We start from the raw sequence: 23,607 nt of genomic DNA on the forward strand, positions 1-23,607 counted from the left end.
AAGAAATCTTTGATATCAGCATTCCAGAAGTTTTGTAAAATATACATAACTTGGTGTTAGTTAAATGTGTAAAATTGAGAAAGAAAACAGTATCATAATTATGTTAATTATAATTACTGTTTTCATTTTATTTTGAAATTGAAGTTTTGAATGTAGTTTAATTCAAATATTACATTATAATGGCTATTAAAAACAAGTTTAAAATTCTAAGTACAATTTTTCCCAGAATTATCAAAAAAAAGAGCAAAATGTAAACAATATTACAAGACACTAATCACCACATTATAAGGTAGCTCCTTGAAATAAAATATACCCTCCAATGATTTGTACAATGCAGTTTTAAATGGTTCAGTTTATTGGTTTCACATTTTTCTCCTGGGAATCCATTATGCAATGTGATTCTCAATTATTCCATTGCAAAGAAGATTTTCTCAGCTTGTGGCTTCAGCTTTTGTGTTTTAATATCATAAATCAATCAGTGTTCAATTTGTGTAATTTGTTAAATACATAATATATATTATTGATGTATTTTTAATATTATCTTAATTCATATATAATATTACATATTTTAATATTCATTTTATACATCAACTCTCCTAGATCTTAATAACTGAATTAAGATAGAGTCATTATTTGAACATATTCTAGGTTAGGCAATAGTGTAAGCACTTTGAATATATTAACTGATTAAATTTCAAAACCTTTTGCAATAAATATTGTTTAGCTCCATTTTACAGATGAAAAAATAAACACATATAAATGTTGAGTATCTTGCTCAAGATGACATCACTAAGAAGTGATAGAGGCTAAGGATAGATTGCAACCATTATGGTTGTAAAATCCGTACTCTAACCCAATGCACTTCACTCCTTTTCAGCATTTAATTTTTTAACATGGTCAATATTTAACAATGAAAAATACATGTTATTATTTGGAAAATGTTTTTCTGTATTGCTTGCCTTCAAATTTCATACTTACTTTTTGGTCCAAACTGTGTACACTTCAAAAACACATTTGATGAATATTTAAAAGCAATATCAAAAATAGCTTGATATTTTATACATACATGCCTCATCTAATAGTACATTAAATGAGTTCACTTTTAGTGTTACAATCTTTATAATCATATTTAGTATATTGAGTTTACATATTTTCTATAATAAATTTCTCTCTACCATTGTCACAAAAGTTATTCCAGGAACTAAAGATTGCCTTAGTTCCAATCTCTGCCTGAATTTTTTAGTCTATTTATTTATTTATTTGTTATCAGAGGGGTTTATTATAAAACACATCTATGAGAGTATTTATATATATCTTTAGATGTATAAACAAACATAAACCCACTAAATACCTGAGTTATGTCAGGAAGTCAATTTTATTACATATTCAGCATTGTGATATTCTGTGACTGAGCTAAAAATTTTATATGGATAATTATTTTTTTAGGATGAGTTTTTTTACCTTGCACATGGTTGAAACAGAGCATTTTTCTGTGATTATTCACAGAAATTAATGGGTTCTGAGCAACAACAGTTAACTCATTAAGTTAAAAAAAAACAGATTTTTGTTTGTTTGTTTGTTTGTGGTACGCTGGCCTCTCACTCTTGTGGCCTCTCCCGTTGCGGAGCACAGGCTCCAGATACACAGGCTAAGCAGCCATGGCTCACAGGCCTAGCTGCTCTGCGGTACGTGGGATCTTCCCAGACCGGGGCACAAACCTCAGTCTGCATCAGCAGGCAGACTGTCAACCACTGCGCCACCAGGGAAGCCCCACGGTATAATTATTTTGACTTGAAATTTTATCCCCATTTTTTATTGTATGGCATGGTGAACATATATGACCTCAAAGTAAGAAGGTTATATGCATCAGGTTTTATGTTTGCTTCTCAAGTAAGTATTGACCTCAAGTTAGTTTTTTAATCCTCAGATAGTCTAAAATGAATCCTATAAACTCAGAATAAAAAAATGTTCCATTTTCCTCAAAGGTATTCTTGTTTTTAATTTTTAAAAAATTAAATTAAGTTTTATTGGCATATAGATGATTTACAATGTTGTGTTAGTTTCTGCTGTACAGCAAAGGGGTTCAGTTACACATATACATATATCTACTCTTTTATAGATTCTATTCCCATATAGGTCACTACAGAGTACTGAGTAGTTTCCTGTGCTACACAATAGGTTCTTATCAGTTATCTATTTTATATAAAGGAATATATAGACATTTAGATAGACATATGTCTATCGAAATCTCCCAATTTATTCCCCCCCTTTCGCCCTTGGTAACCATAAGTTTATTTTCTACATCTGTGACTCTATCTTCTTTTTTAAAATAGGTTCATTTTGACCATTTTTTTTAGATTCCACATATAAGTAATATCATATGATATTTGTCTTTCTCTGTCTGACTTACTTCTCTCAGTAGGACATTATCTAGGTATATAAATGTTGCTGCAAATGGCATTATTTTGTCCATTTTTATGGCTAAGTAATATTCCATTGTATATATGTACCACAACTTCTTTATCCATATATCCGTCAATGGACATTTAGGTTGTTCTCATGTACTGGCTATTGAAAATAGTGTTGAAATGAACATCGGGGTACATGTATTTTTTGAATTATGATTTTTTCCAGATCTGTGCCCAGGAGTGGGATTGCTACATTATACGGTACCTCTATTTTTAGATTTTTAAGGAACCTCCATATTGTTCTCCACAGTGGATGTACCAATTTACATTCCCACTAACAGTGTAAAAGTGTTCCCTTCTCTCCGCACACTCTCTAGGATTTATTGTATGTAGACTCTTGGATGATGGCCATTCTGAATGATATGAGGTGATACCTCATTGTACTTTTGATTTGCATTTCTCTATTAATAAGTGATGCTGTGCATCTTTTCACGTACCTCTTGGCCATCTGTATGTCTTTTTTGAAGAAATGTTTATTTAGATCCTCAGCCCATTGTTTGATTGGGTTGTTTTTTTTTTTTTTTAATATTGGTCAGCATGAGCTATTTGTAAATTTTGGAGATTAATCCCTTGTCAGTAGAATCATTCACAAATATTTTCTCCCATTCTGTGATTGTCTTTTCATTTTGTTTATGGTTTCCTTTGCTGTGCAAAAGGTTTTAAGTTTGATTAGGTCCATTTTTATATTTTTGTTTTTATTTTCATAACTTTAGAAGGTGGATCAAAAAAGATACTGTGTGGTTTATGTCATAGAGTGTTCTGCCTATGTTTTCCTCTAAGAGTTTTAAAGTATTCAGTCTTACATTTAGATTTTTAATCCATTTTGAGTTTATTTTTGTGTATGGTGTTAGGGATTGTTTTAATTTCATTCTTTTACATGTAGCTGTCCAGTTTACCCAGCACCACTTATTGAAGAGACTGTTTTTTCTTCTTTGAATAGTCTTGCCTCCTTTAAGATAGATTAGATGACCATAAGTGTGTGAGTTTATCACTGGAATTTCTATCCTGTTCCACTGATCTATATTTCTGTTTTAGTGCCAGCATCATACTGCTTTGATTACTGTAGCTTTGAAGTATAGTCCAAAGTCAGGGAATCTGATTCCTCCAGCTTTGTTTTTCTTCTCAAAATTGATTTGGCTATTTGAGATCTTTTGTGCTTCCATACAAATTGTAAAATTTTTTGTTCTAATTCTGTGAAAACTGATATTGGTAATGTGATAGGGATTGCATTGAATTTATAGATTGCTTTGGGTACTAGAGTCATTTGGACAATATTGATTCTTCCAGTCCAAGAACATGGTATGTCTTTCCATCTGTTTGTGTCATCTTTGATTTCTTTCGTCAGTATCTCAGAGTCTTCTGAGTACAGGCTTTTTGCCTTCTTATGTAGGTTTATTCCTAGGTATTTTATTCTTGTTGATGCAAGGATAAATGAAATTGTTTCCTTAATTTGTCTTTCTGATCTTTTGTTATTAGTATATAGGAATGCAAGAGATTTCTGTGCATTAATTTTGTATCCTGTAATTTTACCAAATTCATTGATGAGCTCTATTAGTTTTCTGGTAGCATCTTGAGGATTTAATATGTATAGTATCATGTCATCTGCAAACAGTGACAGCTTTACTTCTTCTTTTCCAATTTGGTTTCCTTTTACTTATTTTTCTTCTCTGATTGCCATGGCTAGGACTTCCAAAACTATATTGAATAAAAGTGGAGAGTGCTGACATCCTTGACTTGTTCCTGATCTTAGAGGAAATGCTTTCAGTTTTTCACCATTGAGAATGATGTTTGCTGTGAGTTTGTCATATATGACCTTTATTTTGTTGAGGTAGGTTCCCTCTATGCTGACTTTCTGGAGAGTTTTTATCATAAATTGATGTTGAATTTTGTCAAAAGACTTTTCTGCATCTATTGAGATGATCATTTTTTCATTCTACAGTTTGTTAGTGTGGTGTATCACATTGATTTATTTACATATGTCTAAGCATCCTTGCATCCCTGGGATAAATCCCACTTGATCATGGTGTATGATCATTTTAATATGTTGTTGGATTTGGTTTGCTAGTACTTTGTTGAGGATTTCTGAGTCTATGTTTATCAGTGATATTGGCCAGTAATTTTCTTTTGTGGTATCTTTGTCTGGTTTTTGTATCAGGGTGATGGTGGCCTCATATAATGAGCCTGGGAGTGTCCATTCCTCTGAAATTTTTTTGGAATAGTTTGAGAAACTTAGGTGTTAACTCTTCTTTAAATGTTTGATGGAATTTGCCTGTGATGCCATCTGGTCCTGGACTTTTATGTGTTGGAAATTTTTAAATCAGTTTCAGTTTCAGTACTTATGATTGGTCGGTTCATATTTTCTATTATTTCCTGGTTAAGTCATGGAAGGTGGTACTTTTCTAAGAATTTGTCCATTTCTTCTAGGTTATCCATTTTTTTGGCATACAGTTGCTTGTAGTAGTCTCTTATCATCCTTTGTATTTCTGTGGTGTCCAATGTAACTTCTCCTTTTTCATTCCTAATTTTACTGACTTGAGTTCTTTCCATTTTGTTCTTGATGAGTCTGGCTAAAGGTTTATCAATTTTGTCTATATTATCAAAGAACCAGCATTTAATTTCATTCATCTTTATTATTCTTTTCTTCATCTCAATTTCATTTATTTCTGCTCCGATTTTATCATTCCACTAACTTTATGTTTTGTTTGTTCTTCTTTCTCTAGTTACTTTAGGTGTAAGTTTAGGTTGTTTATTTGAGATTTTTCTAGTTTATTGAGGTAAGGTTCCATTGCTATAAACTTCCCTCTTAGAAATGTCTTTGCTGCATCACCTAGGTTTTGTATTTTTGTGTTTTCACTGTCATTTTTCTCTATGTATTTTTGATTTCCTCTTTGATTTCTTCAGTGATCCATTGGTTGTTTGGTAAATATTGTTTTGCTTCCATGTGTTTGTGTTTTTCACATTTATTTTTTCCTGTAATTGCTTTCTAATCTCATAATGTTTTGGTCAGAAAAGATGCTTGATATGATTTCAGTTTTCTTAAATTTACCAAGGCTTGATTTATGGTCCAAGATGTAATCTATCCTGGAGAATATTCCATATGAACTTGAGAAGAAAGTGTATTCTGCTGCTTTCAGATGGAATGTCCTATAGGTATAAACTAAGACTCTCTGATTCAATGTGTCATTTAAGGCTTGTGTTTCCTTATTAATTTTTGGTCTGGATGATTTGTCCATTGGCATAAGTGGGGTGTTAAATTCCCCCAATCTTATTATGTTACTAGCATTTTCTTGTTTTTTGGCTGTTAGCATTTGCCTTATATATTGAGGTGCTCCTTTGTTGGGTGCATATATGTTTATAATTGTTATATCTTCTTCTTGGATTAATCCCTTGATCATTATGTACTGTCCTTTCTTGTCTCTTGTAACAGTCTTTACGTTACAGTCTATTTTGTCTAATATGAATATTGCTACTCCATCTTTCTTTTGATTGCCAATTACATGGAATATCTTCTTCCATCCCCTCACTTTCAGTCTGTATGTGTCCCTAGGTCTGAAGTGCATCTCTTATTGACAGCATATATATGGGTCTTGTTTTTGTATCCATTCAGCCAGTGTATGTCTTTTGGTTGGAGTACTTAATCCATTTATGTTTAAGGTAATTATCAATATGTATATCCCTATTGCCATTTTCTTAATTGTTTTGGCTTTGTTTTTGTAGGTCTTTTTTCTTCCCTTTCTCTTTCTTGTCTTCTCTTGTGGTTTGATGATCATCTTTAGTGTTATGTTTGGGTTGCTTTTTCTATTTTGTGTGTGTATCTATTGCAGTTTTGGGGGTTGCTTTTCTCATGTGGTTTTCATAAAACAGTCTGTATATGTACAAGTTTGTTTTAAATTGCTGGTCTTTTTTCCACCTAGGAAAGTTGCTTTAATATTTGTTGTTTAATATTTGTTGTAAAATATTTGTTGTGATTTGGTGATGCTGATTTATCTTATTTTTTGCTAGTCTGTAAAACTTCTGATTTCTCTGTTGATTCTGAATGAGATCCTTGCTTGGTAGAGTATTCTTGTTTGTAGGTTTTTCCCTTTCATCACTTAAGAATATTGTGCCATTCCCTTCTGGCCTGCAGAATTTCTGCTGAAAAATCAGCTGATTACATTATAGGGATTCCCTTGTATATTACTTTTTGCTTTTCCCCTGTTGCTCTTAATAGTTTTTCTTTGTCTTTAACTTCTGTCAATTTAACTAATATGCATCTCTGCATGTTCCTCCTTGGGTTCATCCTATATGGAACTCTCTGTTCCTCCTGGACATGAGTGAGTGTTTCCTTTTAAATGTTGGGGAAGTTTTTGGCTATAATATCTTCAAATATTTTCTCTTTCTCTTCTCCTTCTGGGACTCTTATAATGCAAATGTTGATGCTTTTAATATTGTCCCAGTCGTCTCTTGAGACTGTCCTAATTTCATTTCATTCTTTTTTTCTTTATTCTGTTCCATGGCAGTGATTTCCACCAGTCTGTATTCCATCACACTTACTTGTTTTTCTGCCTCAGTTACTCTACTATTGATTACTTCTAGTGTATTTTTCATTTCAGTTACTGTATTGTTCATCTCTGTTTGTTCTTTTAATCTTCTAGCTCCTTGTTACACGTTTCTCATATTTTCTCAGCCTGTGGCTCCATTCTTTTTCTGAGATTTTGGATCATGTTTACTATCATTACTCTGAATTCTTTTTCAGTAGATTGTCTATCTCCTTTTCATTTAGTTGTTCCTGTGAGTTTTTATCTTGTTCTTTCATTTGCAAAATTTTTCTCTGTTGTCTTACTTTGTCTAACATTCTGTGTTTGTGGTCTCCTTTCCAGAAGCTGCAGGATTGTAGTTCCCCTTGCTTCTGGTGTCTGCCCCTGGTGGGTGAGGTTGCTCAAGAGGATTGTGCAAGCTTCCTGGTGGGAGGTGCTGGTGCCTGCCTTCTTGTGAGTGGAGCTGGGTCTTGTCCCTCTGATGTTCAGGGTCATGTCAAGGGGTGTGTTTTGAGGTGGCTGTGAGCTCAGTACTTTAGAGAGCCTATCTTCTGTTGAGTGGGGTTCTGTTTCTATCTTGGTGGTTGTTCGACCTAAGACTTTTCAACCCTGGATCCTTCAGTTTGTTGGGTGGATCTGGGTCTTGGTGCCAAAATGTGGACCTCCAGGAGAATTCACTCCAACCAATATTCCCTGGGGCTACCTCTACCAGTTTCCTTGCCCTCACAGTGAGTTAGAGTTGACCATTAGCTCCCCAGGAGACCCCAAACCCTAGGTAGCTGCAGCCCAGGTTCTTATGTAAGTACTGCTTTGTGCTGGGCCCCAGTGCATGTAAGACCTAGTGTGCGCCCTCCAAGAGTGGAGTCTCTAAACAGAGACCCCCCCAGGCCTTTGGAACTCCTGCACTCAAGCCCTGCTGGCCTTCAAGTCTAAATGATCTGGGGGTTCTTCCACCTGCTGCCAGACTCTCAGAATGTCTTGTAGGGCTATTTTGTGTGGGAAACTCCCCCTGTAGCCTTCATAGTTTTAATATTTTTTGGTGTGAGGGTTTTTATTTTAGTATAGATGTCTGCCATCTCTTTCTTCAGTATATGCTGGCTGTTATACCCTTTATAGGGTATAGGAGGTGTGACTGATGTTGTGTTTACCAGAGTCTACACTGAACATTGAGCAGAGCCTCCCCTTTGCTCTGTGGATGACACTGCTCTGTCAGAGATGGAGTCTTCTCCTTAGTTGTTGGAGTACAGGCCCAAGATCTGTTTCCTTGCTGTGTTTCTGATCTGGGTTGTAAGGTAGGCAGAATTGGAGCACTCCCACTGGGAGTGAAATCACTGAGTATTCCTTCTCTGGAAGTATTCACCTGTGGGTGTTTTCTGTTGTGTCACCTTTCACCCATTGTGTACACTCTCAGATTATACCATTGTTGGCACTGCTCTTGACCTCACCTTAACTGTGGGTAGGGTGGCAATTGGCACTGGTGTCTCTCAGACATTGTTTTAACCAGGCCACCACTGAATTCAAGTCCCAGGATTGAAGTAATCATGGATCTGGACCAGCTGTGGGCACTATGGGGGCAGCTCACACTCTGGTGAGTGTGGTGGCCCAACCACCACACATGTGTATCTCCACAAATTCTACAGCTGCTAAAGCTAGACCTGTCTTGGCTGCAGAACACTTGTTGTCCATTCAGATATTTTGTATGTGCTAAGTTTACAAAGCCAGTCACGGGGGTTTCAACTTGCAGTTTATGCAGTTGCAAGGAGAGATTTCAGCTTTTCTTCCTTAGCTGCCTGTCCCCTGGGGCTCAGCTGTACTTTCAACCCCACCTCTGTGTGTGCTTCCAAGGCTGCCCTGGAGCACACAAGTTCACCCTGGTGAGGAGAGGGTGCAGAAGCGGCAGCGGCCGGGGTCGTGGGAGCCTTAGTGGGGACAGGGCACACAGTGTATCTGGTGGCCACGGGAATGAAAGGGTCAATCCCAGTGGGGGCCTTTCCTAGTGCCCAACCATGGCACAAGAGAGTCAGCCCTAATGGCAATGGGGTGCATCGGGGAGCCAGCAGCCATGGGTACCAGAAATCTGGCCCAGGTGGGGGCTCTTCCTAGTGCCTGGTGAGGCAGGGGCCAACACATGAGGAGAAAGGCTGCAATGGCATCCCCACCCCTTGTGCATTGTCAACAACGGTGCTTTGCTTCTATGACAGTTTGGGTTTCCTCCACAAGCATTCCCTGTTGCAGATTTTCTCACTCCCATCCCCTCAGGCTGTCTCCTCACAGACAACAGCAGTCCTTTCCCAGGTTTGCTCTCTGCACCCTACGTTCCAGCACCCAGCCCCATCCACACCGGCAAACACATGTCTCAGGCTGGGGTACACAGGGCTGTGGCATGGACAATCCATGTAGGTCTCACACCATCCTGCATGTCACAGATTGGTTGCTGGGCTCTCCTTCTACAGCCCCTGAAGCTTCCCTTCTGTCTCATCTGATCTCCCCACAAGTGAGAGGGCTTCCCTAGATGCAGAAACCTCTCCTCTCCTTCAGCTCCCCCACCTGGGGGTGCAGGTCCTGTCCCACTTCCTCTCCTTTTCCTTTTCCTTTATTTTTTCTTTCATCCTACCCAGTTATGGGGGGAATGTTCTTGTCCTTTTAGGTGTCTGAGGTCCTCTGCTAGTGTTCAGCTAGTGCTCTGTGAGAATTTGTTCCATTTGTAGATGTGTTCTTGATACATTTGTGGGGCAAGATGACCTCCACATCTTCCTACTTGAATCCTTGAATCCTCCCCCTCTATTCTAAACTATTTTCTCATTTTGTTTATTACAGAATATTGAGCAGAGTTCCCTGTGCTATATAGTAGGTCCTAATTGGTTATCTATTTTAAATATAGTAGTGTGTGCATGTCAAACCCAAACTCCCAATCTGTCCCTCTCCCTCCACCCTTCCCCCTGCTAACCATAAGTTCATTCTCTAAGTATGCGTGTCTGTTTCTGTTTTTTTAAATAAGTTTACTTGTATCATTTTTTTAATTCCACATATAAGCAATATCATATGATATTTGTCTTTCTCTGTCTGACTTACTTCACTTCGTATGATATTCTCCAGGTCCAACCATGTTGCTGAAAATAGCATTATTTCATTTTTTTAATGCCTGAGTAATATTCCACTATATATCTGTGTCACATCTTATTTAGCCATCCATCTGATAATGGACATTTAGGTTGCTTCCATGTCTTGGCTATTGTAAGCAGTGCTGCAATGAACATTGAGTGCATGTATCCTTTCAGACTATGTTTTTCTTCAGATATATGCCCAGGAGTGGGACTGCAGGATCATATGATAGCTCTATTTTTAGCTTTTTAAGGAACCTCCATACTGTTCTCCACAGTGGCTGTACCAATTTACATTCCCACCAACAGTGTAGGAGGGTTCCCTTTTCTCCACATCCTCTTCAGCATTTATTGTTTGCAGATTTTTTGATGATGGCCATTCTGACTGGTGTGAGGTGATATCTCACTGTAGTGTTTACTTGTATTTTTCTAATAATTAGTGATATTGAGCATCTTTTCATGTGCTTCTTTACCATCTCTGTGCCTTCTTTTGAGAAATGTCTATTTAAGTCTTCTGTCCATTTTTGATTGGGTTGTTTGTTGTTTTGACAATGAGCTTCATATGCTATTTGTAAATTTTGGAGATTAATCCCTTGTAATTCACATTGTTTGCAAATATTTTCTCCCATTCTGTGGGTTGTTTTTTTTTTCATTTTGCTTATGGTTTCCTTAGCTGTGCAAAATTTCTTGAGTTTGATTAGTTTCCATTTGTTTATTTTTGTTTTAATTTCCCTTACTCTAGGAGATGGATTGAAAAGTAAAAAAGACATTGCTGAGATTTAAAGACCCTGAATAGCCAAACCAATCTTGAGAGGAAAAAAAAAAAAATCAAAACAGAGCTGGAGGAATCAGGCTCCCTGACTTCAGAATATACTACAAAGCTATATTCATCAAAGCAGTGTGATATTGGCACAAAAACAGAAATATAGATCAATGGAACAGGATAGAAGGCCCTGAAATAAACTCATGTACATATGGTCAATTAAATGACAAAGGAGGCAAGACTATACAATGGAAAAAAGACAGTCTCTTCAATAAATGGTGCTGAGAAGACTGGACAACTACATGTAAAAAAAATGAAATTAGAAAATTATTTAACACCATACACAAAAATAAATTTAAAATGCATTAAAGACCTAACTGTAAGACCAGATATTATAAAACACTTTGAGGAAGATATAGGCAGAACACTCTTTGACATAAATTGTAGAGTCTGTTCAGTCACCATCTGTCAGGGAACTGTCAATTTTATTTATATATTTTTTCATTATTATTATTTTTTGGCTGCACCACGTGGCTTGTGGAATCGTATTCTCTGACCAGGGATAAAACCCTAGCTCTCTTCAGTGGAAGCACAGAGTCCTAACCACTGGACCACTAGGGAATTCCCTGGTAACTGTCAATTTTAAATCCCCACACTTTATTTTCTTATTTTGCTTCATCAACATCCTTACATATCCTTCCCCATAAAATGGTTGTTATTACGCCAGATATTATATTTTCAAGAGGTACAAGAAAATGTTATTGATCCATGAACCCATAAAATATAAGAAAAACCCACTTTACTTAAAATGTCCAAATAGCAAATGTCAAAAAATACTCAGTGTTTTTTTATAAAATGAATGGAATATAATAATAAAATCTAAATGGAATGGAAATATCTTGAAGTAAGGGTATTATATGCTGTGCCCCATTCCTGCAGCTGCCTAACCTTGAGAGAGAAGAAAGAACCCAGAGTCAGTGACAAAGACATCAAGGATTTATTGGACAAGGAATCTTGCAAGTCAGAGGCAAAGATCCTGAAGCGATACCCCATCACATGTGGTTGACAGCAGGCAGGACAAAACAGCAATTTTTGCTACTCATAGGAAGTGGAAGCTACCAATTATAGGGGGAATGACACCAGAAGGGTTTCCTGGTTGCTTCCCCCACAAGTCTTCATGTTAGCAACCTTCACAAGGGCCCAAGTTTCTTGTTGAAAACCTAATATAATGTAGCTATTACTGGTTCAAGGAATAGATTAATCTTTAACTAGAGGTCTGGCAAATCATGCAGGCAGTTACTAATTAAATGCCAAGATTAGGAGGTGGATGCAATCATGTGAGTAAGGTGAATGTGAAGCAGGGCCTGGTCAGGCAGAGGATGTACAAAGAGCAAGTGAGCAGCCATCTTGTGATACCTGACCACTCATACACTATGGAATGAAGTCGAGATTTTAAAATAAATTTCTATAATTAATTAATGAAACATTGAGCTATATATTTATTTTTATAAAGTATGATATAAAATATTTGAAATATTTGAATACACACTTCCCTCTCTTTCAGTAAAAAATCAGAAAATTTAATTTTTTTTGCATCAGCTCACAAATTTCTTGGATTTTATTAAACCTTCAAATATAAACTATACAAAATTATTATTAAAAGGAAACCCTTAGTTTTAGTGAAAATTACCTTCCAGTACTATCAATATTCATAACTTATGTGGATGATAATATTATAATAGAACTTTATAAATTTCTTTCTTTCACCTGAAGATATAAAACACAAGAAGAACTTTAATGCAGCAGACTTATGGTCAGTTAAACCCAATTCTCTATCTTGGTTAGTGTTACTCTAGTAATTACTTATCTAGCAACAGATCATGATTGTCATCCATCAGTACCATTATTAGTAATGTCCTTCAACCATTTTTAATGCATTAGATAGCCTGTTATATATCTATATGCTGTCTGCAATCTTTTTTACCACTTTTCTCAAATCACACACTACTCATCTTGCAGGTGTCAAATTAAACACCTTTTTGAGGTCTTCCTTGACTTCTGAGAGTAGTCTAAATTCCATTAAAACATTTTATATCAAGTCATTTCTTATGTTTTATTGAGATTACCAATGAATTATTTCTTTTCACATAGTAGTTGCTTATCATGTTCCTGTTCAATACATGAATTAATGTCAAGCATTAATTTATTTTAAATCTTGCACTTCAAGGTATTTTCATACTTTGTCACTGAGAAGTACTCCCATTAGCCCTACCAGGCTATATAAAATACTTTGTTTTGTGTATTTTTATTAATAATAATAAGTGTATTATTTTGACCTTTATATTTCATGATATGGGTTAATTATGATATAACTCAAAGGAAGATTTCTTATGGATGTTCTGCATTGTGTTTTTCCAAATACAATTATGTGACTATTTTCCACAGAACCATATTAGTATCTCTTAGCAAGTGGAATAATTGATACCAATTCAGTGAACAGTTACCTCTAGAAGTGCTTATAGAAATATGCTTTTTTTTAAGTTGTCTACTGATGCATTGTAAGAAAACACTGTTGAATTGGAAGAACACATAAATTATGGCAAGTGCACATGAAGCTTCTGTAATATTCTTGGATATAAACTATAAGTACATCCAACTCTGTTTTAGTCTAAAAGCCCATAAATTTAAACTCCTCAGTAATTTTCAGTTGTGACTCTACCATTCTCAACTCTCCTAATAGCTTTCCCACTTGGAAGAAGGAAAAAAATTATGGCAAATAGCATTTGTGAGAAAATATTAACAGCATGTTTCAATCTACAAATACAGTGAAAATGTTGAATGCACAGGTTTAAAATATATAGAATTTTTTATTGTGGCACTTAAAACTGGATGAAAATGAGCTAATCTTCCAAACTAGTCATTAAGAGTAATAACTCACTTTCTATCCTGAAAAAAAAAATGACTAAACACTTTCATTAACAACATCTCTATTCAATTAGACAACATTTTAAACTATCTGAAAATTTAAGCTGAAGCAACAACGTAAGTCAACTGTGGTGTTCCTAGGATCTTAATTCTGTTTCTCATCTTTTCCTGTATTAATATTTATTTTACATGTTACTCTAGTCATTTCAGAAGAATGAAATTACCTCTGATTTAGGTTAAGAAACTAAACTGAAGAATTCTTATAGTCTCTCTTCCACTTGGAAATAAAAGAAAACCTAATTTATAGGAAGTAAGCTACTAAATGAATACTATTGTGTTCTAGTCATTATTTCCTAATTTCAAGGACAGGCCTCTTCAAGGGTTCTTCTCCAGTATTGAGTTTGCATTCCTACTGGTAAATAATGATATCATAATTACTTCAATCTCTAGATCAAGCAATTCTCTGCTGACTCTTGATAGAGTAAGAACATTTGGCATATTAATTTTCCTCATTTAATTCATCTTCTTTCCTATCTTGTTTTGACTCCTTGATTAATTCAGTCTTCACTAAAATCCATTTAAAGATATGCAGCTGATCTTCTAAAGTTTTCTCATATGTTCTAAATTGTCCAATATATTGCTCCTAATGAGTAAGGTTTGTAAGAGCAGAGACAGCTGATAACTCTTTGTTCACTATCAATTCAAAAAGCTCATTGACCAATTTTACTTATCTAAGTTTCTTTAGAGACCTTTTCAATTACAAAGACCTCCAATTTCAAATAGGAAACAAGTGAGAAATTATTTACACTGTTCTCTTTGTTGAGTATTCTACAATTTTTATACTGAGTCTATTTCAGCATACAATGATATTACGGGCCACAAGGAGTTTGAGTTTTTTTTGACATATTTTAACAGATAACAATTTGCATGGGTAGCACTTAGAATAACTGTTAACTGTGAATTCTGGAGCCATTTCTGTACCCATTCCACAAATGATCAGTTGGGAAAACTTGGGCCAATTATGTAACCTCTCTGTGCCTCAAAACTCATGTTTGTAAATGAAAATAATAATAGTAATATGTATATCGTAAGGTTACTGTACATTTTAAATGTAATAATTGCCATGACATACTTAACTTAGAAGGATTCATGATGCTTAATAAGTATTCTACATAACTTGACTTCATTCTGAACTCCTTAGAACTGAGTGAAAAGGTAAACAGATACATTTTTACTAAATACAAAGAGATGGTAGTGTGTATGTTTTGTTATGTTTTCTGAGAAACCAATTGTTCATTAATCTGATAAGATGTCTCAAAAAGTAGCTGAGCTTCCTCTTACTGGATAATTTTGAACAGATTTTGTTAGATCAGTTTTCAGGGATTTTGGTTTATTTGTTAGTGTTCTTTATTTTGCAAGTGACAGAATCCAAAAGATAAATATCTTAGACAAAAAAAAAAAAAAACCTCTTAGAAAGATACATATATTTGAAAGAAGTGGTGCACAACCTCAGAGCAGGACATTCAGAGACATCGCTGGATCTCAGGCAAAATATGGACTCAAACACTGCCATAATATCATTTCTCAGAATCTTGTCTATTCTCTTCTCTACATGTGAACATTGATCCTATCTAGAAATCATTTAGGACACATTTACTAAAAATTCCCAGGTTGCACATGCTATAACATCTGTAAAAAGAGAAAGGTTAATTGATACCAGTCCCCACCCTCCCAATCCCTATGCCCAAACCTCTGGCCATAGTTCCATTGTTTCTAAAACAACAGGTCTAAAGTTAGTATTCCTCTCATCACCAGTTCTACCCACTATTCTCTAATAACCACTTTCTCCACTTGGAAGAACTTGGTTTCACTGCAATAATAGTTATGGGCAATTTCATCCACATACTTCTCAATGAGTGATATAATTTACCTTATAGGAAACTTGAGGAACTTTTGATATGCCTCTCACTCTTTTGCTATTCAGATTTATTAAGGACCATACTACTTTAATTAAATTAATTTTCACTGTCATTCATTCATCTGGTAAATAAATTTATATCTGTTGTGTACTTATAATGTAATCGGAATTGTGCATAGATACTAAGAGAGAATAGGGGGAAAAACATGTATTTATGACAAAGCAGGTAAATTATAATTTAAACATATAATTAAAAAGTATTTGTTTACTAAGTATAATATTGCTAAGAGGGAGTTAGATACACAATCTTATACTTGAAAAAACATAAAAAGGTAATGACAGCCTCATTAGATGCCAAGTAAGGGCATATGCTCACTTTGTAGAGGGTTTGAGGGCATGACTTTGCCTCAATATATATGTTTTCAGGTCCCCATCTCTGTTCAACATATGTTATGTTTAAAATAGTCATTGCAAACAAGAAGTGATTATTGGACACACCTCTATAATTCTTCAGTATATTCTAAATTTCTTTATAAAAACAATTCATGTTCTGAGCCCAAACTTCTTGCCCATCCTTATTTCTCACTCTGTTTATCCAATCTTCTCTGAGTCCTTGAACATCTTTACAAAAATTATCTTCAACTCTTTATTGAGTAGATTGCTTATCTCCACTTCTGGGGTTTTATCTTATTCCTTCATTTGGAACATATTTTTCTGTTGCCTATTTTACCTAATCATCTGTTTTTTTTTTTTTTCTCTGTATTTAGTAGGTTTGTTACATTTCCTGACCTTGAAGATATGAACATTTGTAGAAGACATAAGACTATGTGTTCCAGCAGTGCACTCCCCTAAGATCACCAGAGCGCTATGTTCTAGTGGTATCCCCTATTGAGCTATATGAGCCCTTATGCTGTGGTGGACTGAGTATATAGACACACTGGTGTGACTGGCCCCTAGTCTAGTTTGTTGCCAAGGCCTGCCTTGTGTAGAGGTTGACTGTTGGTGGGTAGGTCTGGGTCATGAGTTTGATTGCTGTGGGACTCTAGGGTTCCTAGGGCTAATGTTAACCCACTTGTGGGCAGAACAAGTTTCGGGGGTGAGTGCTTGCAGGGCCACTGGTTCTGGATTTAATATAGTCCTTTTGGTGGGAGGGGTTGGTCCCTGATATGGTTAGCTGCAGTGTCCATGGGTCCCAGAGGTGGTTGGCCTGCTGATGGGCAGAGTCAGGGCCCAGGGAAGTCCCACGTCTGGTGCCAGCTTTCTGGTGTTGGCCGGAATTTGACATGGCAAGCTGCAGGTTTATGGTGGTCCTAGGTCTGGTATTGGCCAGCTGGTGGGTGGGGCCAAGGTCCAGGGGATCCCTGTGTTAGTTTTGGCTTACAGTTATGGTGAGCTGAGTCCTGGGGTCTCTGGCTTCAGAGCCCTGGAAGTCCTAGAGTTGGTGTCAGCTCACTGGTGTGTGGACCCAGGGGGTCTTTTAACTGATGTCTGCCCACTGGTTGGCAGAGCCGGGCTGGGTCCTGAGCACTCTGGTAGACAGGGCCAGGTGGAATCTCTATTTTCCACAGCCCTCTGGCTCTCCCAAAGTTAAGCCCTACTAACCTTCAAAGACAAATGTTCTGGGGGCTTATCTTCCCAGTGCAAGACCCCCAGGCTGGGAAGACTAATGTGGGACTCAGATCTTTTGCTCCTAGGGAAGAGCTTCTGCATTTATAACTATCCTCCTGCTTGTGGGTCACCTGCCCAGGGGTATGAGCCTTGACTATACCACATCTCTGGCGCTCCTACCCATCTCATTGTGGTTCCTTCCTTATACCTTTAGTTGTAGAAGATCTTTTCTGCTACTTTTCTAGTCTTTCTCATCGATAATTACTCTGTAAATAGTTAGTGTGCCTATGGCAGTAAGTGTGCCCAGGATCTTCCTACTCTACCATCTTGGCCACTGTCTCTTTCAACATATGTTATCTTGGTAATTCATATGTATTCCTAATTAATTTAAATTATCATATCAAATATAATTTTTCATAAATATGTAAATATTTATTTACTTATTTCATGTGCATATATATATCTCAAAAATTTAGAGGTTATTAATTAATGTTAATAAATCAAGAATATCTTTCAAATGTTGAGCTATCAAAGTTATTTATTCACATTTTTCCTTAGCTTATATTTTTGAGAGATTCATTTCTGTTGAGTTAAATCATCCCATTCAAAATCTAACCTAAAGTAAGATACATGTATGAGTTAGGCATAGCATGCAAGCCAATTTAACCTAAGTGATTTGTTTATGTATTAATGTGATTTGTGGAGCTCCTTTTTCTTCTCTAGTTGAAAAATGTACTCCCTCCTGTCTATGAGGTGATAGTACACCCCACCTCCCTAATGAGGTGCCTAATATTTTGCAATTTCTAACCATATAACAAGGTGATATAATTGTGTCATAGTAAAAATAATGAAGCTGGATTAAATATCTCTCCTAGTTGGATTCATTTTTTTATTTGTCTTTGCTTTCTATTCCCAACAGCAAACCTTATTTTAAGGAGTTTCGCTGTTTAATGATATCTGTTCATGAAATTTACTGTTGGGGCTTAGACTTCCACTATAAATTTCTGAGCTGTATTGCAGCTTAGGGACTAGTGAGGAATAGAAAATAATGAGACAAATTAATTTTCTTTTCTCAGAGGTACTATATTCTCCATAGCTATCACTCAGAGGACAATCTCTTTTCTGAAAGATTAATATAAAAATAATTTATGTCACTCTAAGAGGCAGAACAAATCTATCTGCCTGGGGAAGCACATACATGCCTTTAAGAAAAGAGTAGTAGCATGTGGAAACAGTGCTTCTTAGTAATTAGGAGTGTTTATTACCCTTGTCCTATAACAATCAAAGCCCAGATTTATATAATAATATAAATTATTATATAATTTATATTCTGGATTTATATAATAATATATAATTATTCTGGATTTATATAATAAAAAAATGCTTTCAACATTTAATATATAACTATACCATTCAGGTCCCTCTATAATTTAGCTTCAGATAATTCAAGTGGAAGTTTAGTAAAATGAAAGCTTTTTTTTTGCTTAGAGTTCTGCAACAATAATAAGAAAATATTGAAAATTAAAATCTTACTAAGCTGAAGAGATCAACTGAGGTCATTTATTTCCTTGCTTTTAAGAAATAATACCATTAAATCAAACCATCAGAAATTATAATTAACTATAACTTTGTTACAAATATCTTCTGCAATATTTCATATTTTGTAGTATAAAACAAAATAAACAGATGTATAAATACCTCATTCTAATGTAGCTTATGGTTTATGGTTTTAAGAACTATCACCAGCAGGAATACAATGGTAAACAAATATGAATGTCAGATGAGTCCAAGTGAAATGAAGATAAATTAACTCATGAAAGCTTTTTGTGAAGTACATAAATTTATTAATTTTTTTTAAAATTTGAAATAACTCTTCAAATAACACATTTAGCATACATGGCTATAAAAATCATTACACCAACATGTTTGTATTATTTTATAGTAATATATCATAAGTAATAACATTGCCTTAAATTCATGCACTGAGCCAGAGAGGTGTTCACTCATCATCTCTTATTGTATTTTCTATGAATTCCCAGACTGCAAGAGTTAAAATGTAAATATCTTCTGACTACTGCCAAATTAAAACTCTATTAAACATTTTATATTTTTCTCTTTAATGTTGATAAATTGAATTTCATTGTAGATACAGCCTCAAAGGACTGTTTTTGGTTCTGAGCTTAACATTGTATTAATATTGATTTCATTATTTCAGCTTTTTTGAAAAATGCTGTAATAGTCGTGTTTCAGTTGACTAGTTCTTAATTTATCATAGATTAACAGCACATTTTTTTTCAATTAATTAATTATTTATTTATTTTTGGCTGTGTTGGGTCTTCGTTTCTGTGCGAGGGCTTTCTCTAGTTGCGGCAAGTGGGGGCCACTCTTCATCGCGGTGCATGGGCCTCTCACTATCGTGGCCTCTCTTGTTGCGGAGCACAGGCTCCAGACACGCAGGCTCAGTAGTTGTGGCTCACGGGCCTAGTTGCTTTGTGGCATGTGGGATCTTCCCAGACCAGGGCTCGAACCCGTGTCTCTTGCATTGGCAGGCAGATTCGCAACCACTGCACCACCAGGGAAGCCCTAACAGCACATTCTTAACTGGCATAATTCATTCTTGTATAGCAAAAGAAATCTATATCTAAATTTTCCTGTTTAGTTAGGGAGGGAAAAGTGATCATTTGAGAAAGCCCTCACAGTATTTTGCAAGGATTGGCAAACTGGGAATTAAATACTGAATTTCAAAGTCCACACTCTACCACTGTAGTCTTCCAGAGTGTTTGCCCAGTTTAACATCCCTGAGACATAATTTGTTCCCTAAGAATGTAGGCAATTTTTTTATTGAGTAATCTTTAAATATTTTCAAAGTTTAATCTCCAGTAAAATAACAAATCTATTGAATGTTTACATGCATATTATTAAAAATTATGAAATTAAGTTAAAATTCAACTAAAGTTGCTTATAAAAGTAGTAGCACATTAATATATCTCCAGCTTTTAGGTCCCCTTCTGCTACAAATAATTTCTACAATAAACAATTCTATTAATATTCTCTGTCATATTTTACACAAATCGGAAAAACTGGATGTCTTTTTTAATATATTTTTTATCTCCAATAGCTGGCACCTTATTGACCTTGAATGTACATTATTAAACAAATATGATCATCAAACTGTAAAATACAGTAACATTTCTCCACATTGCCACACTTAAGACAATAACATACAGAGGAGAAAATAGTTGGCATCAGTTTCATGTACATATGTACACTGTGTCGAGAAAGAAAAATAAGCAAACCCAGCTATTTAAAAGGTGACAGGTTGATTAGGAAATAATTTGCAACATATTTATAATGTTAATAAAGAGACCACAGAACAAAACAAATAGTAACTATAATATAGAATAATTGTCCTTTAAATATGACTGGAAGGGTTAAACATTTAAAAGCAGACTTATTGTAAATACATTAAAGAGATACATACTCACACAAAATATCCCCCAAAAGACTTAGTAACATCTAAGTCAGTTTGGAAAAGTAGGTATAGACTTATGATCTTAAAGACAATTATAATTTAAAGCTCTGTCTCCTGAGTGTCTCAGATACATGGCTATTCTGGCCAACATTCTTTCTCACATAGAACAATCTACCATGAATCCTAGCACCCAGACTTTTCTCACTAAAACTTTTTTTATTAAACAAAACCAGAGATATTTGTAAAGTAGATAATTCCATATTGAAGCAAGAAAAAAAAACCAAGATAAGTCATGAAAATTCTGATGCTGCAAGAAAACAATGATGATATCAAATGTCAGGAGTAGGGCTGGAAATACAATAGAACCAATGGGTAGGGAAATGTATTTACCAAATGGTGATAATTTGAGAATTAATATGAGTGTAATAATGTTATTTAATTGGAACAAGGTCAATCACACTCATACAAAATGTCCATAATATTACTTGAGGAAAAGTTATGAAATATAAACAAAGGACATTTTCTTATAAAAGTAGTTTGTCTATAATTTATAGTAGGTAAATGAGGAATGTTAATGCATGTATAATTTATTTGATATAAGTGTGCTTTTATCTATCTCTATCTATTTTTTTATATCTGCCTACCTATGTGAAAAAGGAAGGTTGATCTCAGAGAACTCTGCATAAGTTAACCAAGACAAGAACCAAGAACAGGAAAAGTTGACTGTTACTAGTTTTGACATAGATATTATCCTGCAAGTAACGCCCAATCATATTGACATCAGATAATTATTTAGTATTTTTCAAAAGGGGGAACTAGTAGCACTTGGGATGAAGTAATTTCTCTATTTTGTGGAACTGGGGTGTATGTCGACCCTCATTCACCCTATGCCAGTAAAGATACTCTCCCACACAAAGAAAAACAAAAAAAGTCATTGTGAAAATGAAGGCCCTGACAAATATCCATATGCCTGCTAGGGAGATGACATTCTTTTAAAGTGAGAATCAATAGGATATCTATCTCTGCAGACTTCAACTTTATGCCCTGAATCTGGAAATATATAATTGATCCAGCTGATTCATTTCTGAGAAAGGCACCTGGTTGGAAAACAGTAAAGCTTACATGAAAGATGCAGGATTAAAAAGTCTTGTTGAGGTCTTCCCTGGTGGCACAGTGGTTGAGAGTCTGCCTACCAATGCAGGGGACACGGGTTCGTGCCCCGGTCCAGGAAGATCCCACATGCCGTAGAGTGGCTGGGCCCATGAGCCACGGCCGCTGAACCTGCGCATCCAGAATCTGTGCTACACAACGGGAGAAGCCACAACAGTGAGAGGCCCGCGTACCACACACACACAAAAAAAGTCTTGTTGATAACTGAATACTTGTCCAACAATAACTCTCATGTAAAAAGAGTCTATACATATTAAGCAGTGCTGGTGTTTGTAAATTTCATTTTTTGCATATGAAATTGAGTAAATCAAATTATTGCACCAAGTTGTAGGACTTGTGGTTTAGATTTACATGGTCTGATGGTGATATGTTAGGTTCAATGACAAGTCAAGAAGTAACAAATTATGAAGAAAACTTTAAAAAATAAAATAAAATAAAAAGTCTTATTGAACAAGCAAACGAAGGTAAGTTAAAAATAAAAGAGGAAGATAGTGAATAAGTTCAAGGGAACATCAACGTTTGATAACCAATTCAATAGTCGAATGTTTTTCTGTATTATAAACAAAAGTAAATTTCATGGACTTTATAGATCTAATTTGAAAAGAAGAAACATTAAAATTTCTGGATGATAACATTTAAAATACATTAATCACAATGAAATATGAAAATATTTTAAAAGGACATGGAAATAATTCAATACAAAGAAAAAGTTTAATGAATTAGACTGCACTTCAATTAAAAACTTGTACTTACTAAAGAGTAAAAAAAAAAGCACAGAATGAAAAATAAGCAATTAATATAATTGAAATAGGACTTTTAATCACAGTATTCCTATAATTAAATAACCTAAAGATAGACAATCTATTAAAAATGAGCAAAATACACAATGGCCACTTTACAAAGTTACACATGCCAAACGCACAAAGAAAAACACAGATACACACACACGGGAGATCAATCTCATTAGTCATCAAGAAATAGCAAGTAAAATTATAACAAGACTATTTACCAACCAAGATGATTTAAATTAAAAAGACAGTATCAATTGTTGACAAGATCTGGAATAATTAACAGATCTCATATGCTATCAGCAGGAACGTTAAGTTGTTGCAATCATTTTGCAAAACTAGTCTTATCTTCTAAACTAAATGTTGATTTACCATATGACACAGCAATCTCATTTCCTAAGTATATATTTTACAGAATCTGTATATATGAATAATTGTACAAGAATATCCATTACAACATGTTAATAGTTCCAAACTGAAAATGTCCATCAACAAAACAGTGACTGAATTCATTGTATTATACAAGTACAATTTAATATTATACAAAATGAAAATAAAAAACTATTGCTACATACAACAACATAAAGAAATCTCCCAAACATCACATTGAGTAAAAGAAGTGAATAAAATATATACTATGGTTTTATTTATATATAAGGTTTATTTTAATGTTAGATATTAAAAGAGAAAGGAAGGGACATAGTGATTTAGTTGATATACAAGGAGTACTTCTGGGGTGAAGGCAGTGATCACCATTTTCTTTTTGTATGTTTGTTTTAATTTTGGTGAAGGTTTGCATGGGTGTTCCTATGTAAAATTTTTTTAAAATGTATTGAGCTGCCAATTCATATTTTGTATATATTTATGTATAAATTAC

This window comes from Mesoplodon bidens, assembly GCF_964165515.1.
Source record: "Mesoplodon bidens genome assembly, chromosome: 17".
Taxonomy (NCBI): Eukaryota; Metazoa; Chordata; class Mammalia; order Artiodactyla; family Ziphiidae; genus Mesoplodon; species Mesoplodon bidens.